Source organism: Pteropus vampyrus, unplaced genomic scaffold (genome assembly GCF_000151845.1).
Source record: "Pteropus vampyrus isolate Shadow unplaced genomic scaffold, Pvam_2.0 Scaffold39, whole genome shotgun sequence".
In the NCBI taxonomy this organism is placed as follows: domain Eukaryota; kingdom Metazoa; phylum Chordata; class Mammalia; order Chiroptera; family Pteropodidae; genus Pteropus; species Pteropus vampyrus.
This window is the reverse complement of record NW_011888820.1, coordinates 8827757-8833903: the sequence shown is the minus strand read 5'-3', so window position 1 is coordinate 8833903 and position 6147 is coordinate 8827757. Positions and strand designations below refer to the sequence as shown.

At 31.4% G+C, this 6147-nt stretch overlaps 1 pseudogene; it reads left to right on the top strand.

Moving 5' to 3' along the window:
• Window positions 1-645: 645 nt before the first annotated feature.
• On the top strand, window positions 646-764 carry LOC111738553 (annotated as a pseudogene).
• The last annotated feature ends 5383 nt before the right edge of the window (window positions 765-6147 follow it).

Sequence of the window (6147 nt, the reverse complement as noted above, 5' to 3'; positions counted from 1 at the left end):
TTATTTTATGGTCCCTGATTTTAACATAAATGTGTTATAGGAAAATAAATAGGTAAATAATCCAGCAAAACAAAACAGAGAATTAAGACATAGATCCCAAAATAAGTGAATTTATATATTACAGATATAATAAGTATAATTTTTAAATATGCAAAGATACATGAACTAGCATGTTTGTGCCATCATTTATAAAGGTAAAAGTCTAAAAACAAAGTAAATGTTCAACAATACAGGAATGATTGAAAAATATGTATTTATATCTTTTATTATGGAGCAAGTGAAAAATATAAATTAAAGCTAGGCCAATTATCTTGTAGTTATAATTAAATGTGAAAAGGAAAACAGAAAGGAATAAATAGCATGATTATCACATTTTTGTAAAACAAAAATGTCAAAACCATATATGTACTGTAACATTCAGATATATTTATGTATAAGATTATATGAAGATGATGGAAAATAAGGACGGACATAGAAATTGTTGGGAAGGTCTTCATGAGTTTGAGGGGGGATGGCTCATGTAAATGAGGGGTAAAGAGAGTGAGCATTGGAAGCTTTACCTATTTCTTTATATTGAAAGGGAAAAAATGAAATTTAAGTTAAAACTAAAAAGATACTTTTTTTCACCCTTAAAAATAGTAAGGCATCTATGGCCATGCCACCTTGAACAAGCCCGATCCCATTTGATCTCAGAAACTAAGCAGGGTCGGGCCTGGTTAGTACTTGGATGGGAGACCACCTAGGAAGAACAGGTGCTGTAGGTGTAAGAAATAAAAAATAAGGGATTGTAAGATGACAAGGTCCTTGCAATCTGTGAGGTCAAGCAAGGGTTGCCTCGCCTAAAAAAAAAAAAAAAAAAGCAAGGGTCAGAATATTTGAAAATACATCAGTGAAAGTTTGGGGAGAATAAGCACTCTCAAAATTGATCTTGTGAGTCAAGTTTGACATCCTCTGTAGTTCTATTAAAGTCATTTAACAATACCTATCAAAATTATAACAAATGTACTCTTTTACTCAGCATTTTCACTTATTAGAGTTTATCTTACAAATATACTTAAACATGTGAAATTCAAAAGAATATTAATGTCAACAATGATAGTACTAGCAAATGGTTAGAAATAATCTAAATGAACAATAGAAGACTAATTATGAGTCATGACACACCCATACAATACTTTGCAGCTGTTCGGCAGAATAAGGCATTTCCATTTGATCTGGAGTAATTGTCAAAATATGTTGTTGAATAGAAAACGTAAGGTACAGAAAAATGTATATAGATTTCTACTGTTTGTGTTTAAAAGAGTGTGTGTGTGTGTGCAGGAATTACCTCTGGAACCTCTAAGAGGCATTGGAGACAATGGGGTGTCTCTATGTAGAGAGATGGAATGGCTGAGAGGTTGTGTTGAACTGATTCCCTTTTGTTTCTTTTGAATTTTGTACCTTGTGCCCACATTATGTATTCAAAACTAAAGTACTTTTAAAATGATTCTAATTGATTTACATAGAAAGAATAGACATAATGTAATCAACAGCCTAGCTAAGTATCAGAGAGGCTTTATTATAACAGTAAATTGACATGACCTTCTAGTATTCCCGAGTAATTTATATTTATAAAACTCATTCTTCACTATAAAACTTTGAACATTTTCTGAAAAAGATGTTCCTTTATTTCAAAAATAATTTTTGAAGCCATTTGAAGTTAAAAGTATTATTTGAATTAGAACTGAAACAGAAAAGACTACTAGTATATTGAAATGATTAGAAGAAGTGTGATAATGGATTTCCTGGAGCTCACAGGAGTATGTGTTTGGTTTGACAATTTTAGCTGAGACTGAAGTAGCTAAAGATGTAATTCTAAAGGTTGGTTTCTATTCAACTTTCTCTCACCAAGCCAGAAAACCTTCATGGGTTTAACCTTCATATCTCCATGCAGGTAATGGCAAAACAAACTTGTACTTGGTAAAAATTTAAGTCAAAAAATGTCTCAGTTTTCTAGAATGTAATGATATTTTTAAATAAAATTCTTAATTTTTTTCTGGAGTGCAGCTCGATGTCTAAAATTTCATACCTTCCTAATTAGTACTCTATAACTTTTATTTTTCTTCTCTTTAAGTTGTGTGTAGAATCAAGACAACCATATTTTCCATAAATTCATTTTCCAAAAGGATGATAAATATGTCAATTTAATACTCTATATTGGAATAAATGATATGACAATAAAATTAGTTCTCAGGACTATTTATGTATGTTATGTTTACTAATGCAATATTGTATCACTATATCAGCAAAAATCCTTTGAAATGGCAATTAAATTTTAAGGTTTTTTATCTCTAGAAAGTTCTGAACAATTAAAATACTTAATACTTCCAAAATAAACTGTTATTCTTATAAGACTAGTGTGCTTCATAAACTTTTTACTAAAAAACAATTTAAGTAGAAGAAATAACCAATTTAAAAATATTTTTTTTTCCCTTGAACATCACCCAAAAGCAACAAGAAGAGCACAAAACAAAAACTTGAACTTCATTTTCAGTGAATTTAGGCGATCTAAATAACCCCAAACAAGACAAGGAAGAATACAGTGAATATTAAATACCAGTTAGTGAGCATACTGAAGCAGAATGCTCCTGGCTCTAAAATTTAGACAAAGCCCATAGTAAGTGCCACTATGGTACAAAATCAACATTCACTTATTTAAACCAATGGGATTGTTTTTGTAGACTAATGGTAGAAGCTTTTTTCAAGTAGATTTGTCACAAAATCTTGAGAAACAGGAAAAGAGGTACTACAAGAAGAAACACACTTGCAGCCATTTTTATAGAAAGTAATCTGCCAGTGAAGGAGTGCAGAGACAGAAGATGAAGCAATTTTCTATACAAAACCAGGATTCAAAGCACAAAACAATACTTAAAAAGGAAAATAGGAAGACAATGAAAAATGAAATCTGAGTTTATACAAACCAGGTTTTTAAAATGGAAGAAAAATAAGAAAGGAAAGCTAATTGAAAGTAGCTGAAAGGAGAGCAAATACAGAGAACAAGCAGAGGCTTGAGGGACAGAAATGTAAGGGAAATTAAGTGAAATGATCAAATGGTTTTTGTTTATATTTAAAAAATTTAAACTTGACATACCATATTATATTAGTTTCAGATATACAACATACTGATTAGACTTACAAAGTGATCACCTGGGTAAGTCTGGTGCTCATCTGACACCATATAGTTATTGCAATATTATTGACTATATTCCCTATGCTATACTTTACATCCCCATGACAATTTTGAAACTACCAATTTGTACTTTTTAATTCCTCCCCGCTTTTCAGCCATCCTTCTAAACCCCCTCCTATTTGGCAACCATCAATTTGTTCTCTACATCTATCTTTCTCTTTTATTCACTTCTCTTGGTTTTGAAATTCCACATATAAGTGAAATTATATTGTATTTGTGTTTATCTGACTTATTTCACATAGCATAATACCCTTTAGGTCCATTCATGTTGCCACAAATGGCAAGATTTCATTCTTTTTTATGGCTGAGTAATATTCCATTGAATATATATATCACAACTTTATCCAATCATCTATTGATGGACACTTAGGTTGCTTCAGTATCTTGGCTGTTTTAAATGATGCTGCAATGAACATGGGAATGCAATATGTCTTTTCAAATTAGTGTTTTGGATTTCTTCAGATAAATACCCAGATGTGGAATTGCTGGGTCATATGGTAGTTCTATTTTTAATTTTTTGAGGAATCTCTAAACTGTTTTCCATAGTGACTTTACCAATTTGCAGTCCCACTAGCAGTGCACAAGGGTTCCTTTTTCTCCACATCCTTGCCAACAATTGTTTGTTAATTTATTGATGATAATCATTCTGACAGGTGTGAGGTGATATCTCATTGTAATTTTAATTTACATTTCCCTGATGATTAGTGATGTTAAGCATCTTTTCATGTGTCTATTGGCTACATGTATATCCTCTGTGGAGAAATGTCTATTCAGGTCTTCTGCCTATTTTTTAAAAATTGGATTGTTTGGGTTTTTTGGTGTTAAGTATATGAGTTCTTTATATATTTTGGATATTAACCCCTTAATGGATGTATGGTTGATGAATATATCCTCTCATTCAGTAGGTTGTGTTTTCATTTTGTTGATAGTTTCCTTTGCTGTGCAACAATTTTTTTAGTTTGATGTAGTCCCGTGTGGAGGGTGTGAGTAAAAATTGTAGTGATTTTAGAATGTGTTGAAACTTAAGTGACCATTAACTTAAAATAGACTGCCATGAACATGGTTTGGTATATAGAAAACACATGGTAACCACAAACCAAAAATGTACAAGAGATATACAAAATGTAAAGAGCAAGGAATCCAAACATGACACTATAAAGTCATTGACATATAAGAGAAGAGAGTAAGAGTATAAGAAAGGAACACAGAAGAGCTACAAAAACAACAAGAAAACAATAAAATGGTGATAATTACATACCTATTAATTACTTTAAATATAAATGGACTAAATGCTCTAATTAAAAGACATAAGATGGCTGAATAGATTAAAAAAACACAAAACTTATACACTGCCTACAAGAGATCCACTTCAGATTGAAAGACACACACAGATTGAAAACAAAGGGATGGAAAAAATTATTTCATGCAAAAGGCAATCAACAAACAAAAAACCTGGATTAGCAATGCTTGTATCAGAAAGAAATAGACTTAAAACAAGGGCTGTGACAAGAGACAAAAAGGGGCATTTTATAATCATAAAGGGATCAATCCCACAAGATGACATAACTCTCATAAACATCAATGCATCCAATGTAAGAGCACCTAAATAAATAAAGCAAATATTGACGGACATACAGGGAGTGTTCAACAATAATACAGTCACAGTGGGGACTTTTACACACATTGACATCAATGGATAGATCGTCTAGAGAGAAAATCAATACAGAAACAATGAGCTTAAATGACAGATTAGACCAAATAGACTTAATAGATATTTTTTAAGATATTTCACCCAAAAGCAGCAGAATATACATTTATCTCAAGTGTACATGGAACATTTTTCAGACTATACCACATGATAGGCCACAAAATAAGCCTCAGTAAATTTAAGAAAATTGAAATCATATCAAGCATTTTCTCCAATCATAGCAGTATGAAACTAGAAATCAATTACAAGAAGAAAACTGAAAAACAAACATGTGGAGGCTGAATAACATGCTACTAAATAATGAATGGCCTAACAATGAAATCGAGGAATAAATCAAAGGGTACCTTAAGACAAATGAAAATAAAAATACAACAATCCCAAATCTATGGGACACAGCCAAAGCAGTTCTAAGAGGAAAATTTATAGCAATATTGGCCTGCCTCAAGAAACCAAGTCTCAAATAAACAATCTAACTTTACACCTAATGAAACAACAAGAACAGCAGCAGCAGCAGCAACAACAACAACAAGTAAAGTCCAAAGTAAGTAAGAGGAAGGAAATAAGATCAGAGTTGAAATAAATGAAATAGAGTCTGAAAGAAATAGAAAAGATCACTGAAACAAAGAGCTGATTCTTTGAAAATATAAGCAAAATTGATAAACCTTTAGCCAGACTCATTGTAAAAAAAATATAGGGCTCAAATAAAATCAGAAATGAAAGAGAAATGACAACTAATACTACAGAAATATAAAGAATTATAAGGAAATACTACAAACAATTATATGTCAACAAATTGGACAACCTAAAAGAAATGGATCAATTCCTAGAAACATACAATCTTCCAAGGATGAATTGGGATGAAACAGAAAATCTGAACAGAACAATAACTACTAAGTTGATTTAGTGATCAAAAAACTCCCAACAAACCAAAGTCCTCAACCTGATGGCTGAACAAGTGAATTTTACCAGACATTTAAAAAAGAATGTCTATTCTTCTGAAACTATTCCAAAAGTGTGAAGAGGCGAGAAGGCACCCAAACTCATTTTGCAAGGCCAGCATTAACCTGATACCAAAGATAGACAATTACATTATAGAAAAAGAGAATTATAAACCAATATCCCTGATGAACATAGATGCAAAAACAAAATTTTAACAAAATATTCATAAACTGAATCCAGCAATACATTAAAAAGATCATACACCATGATC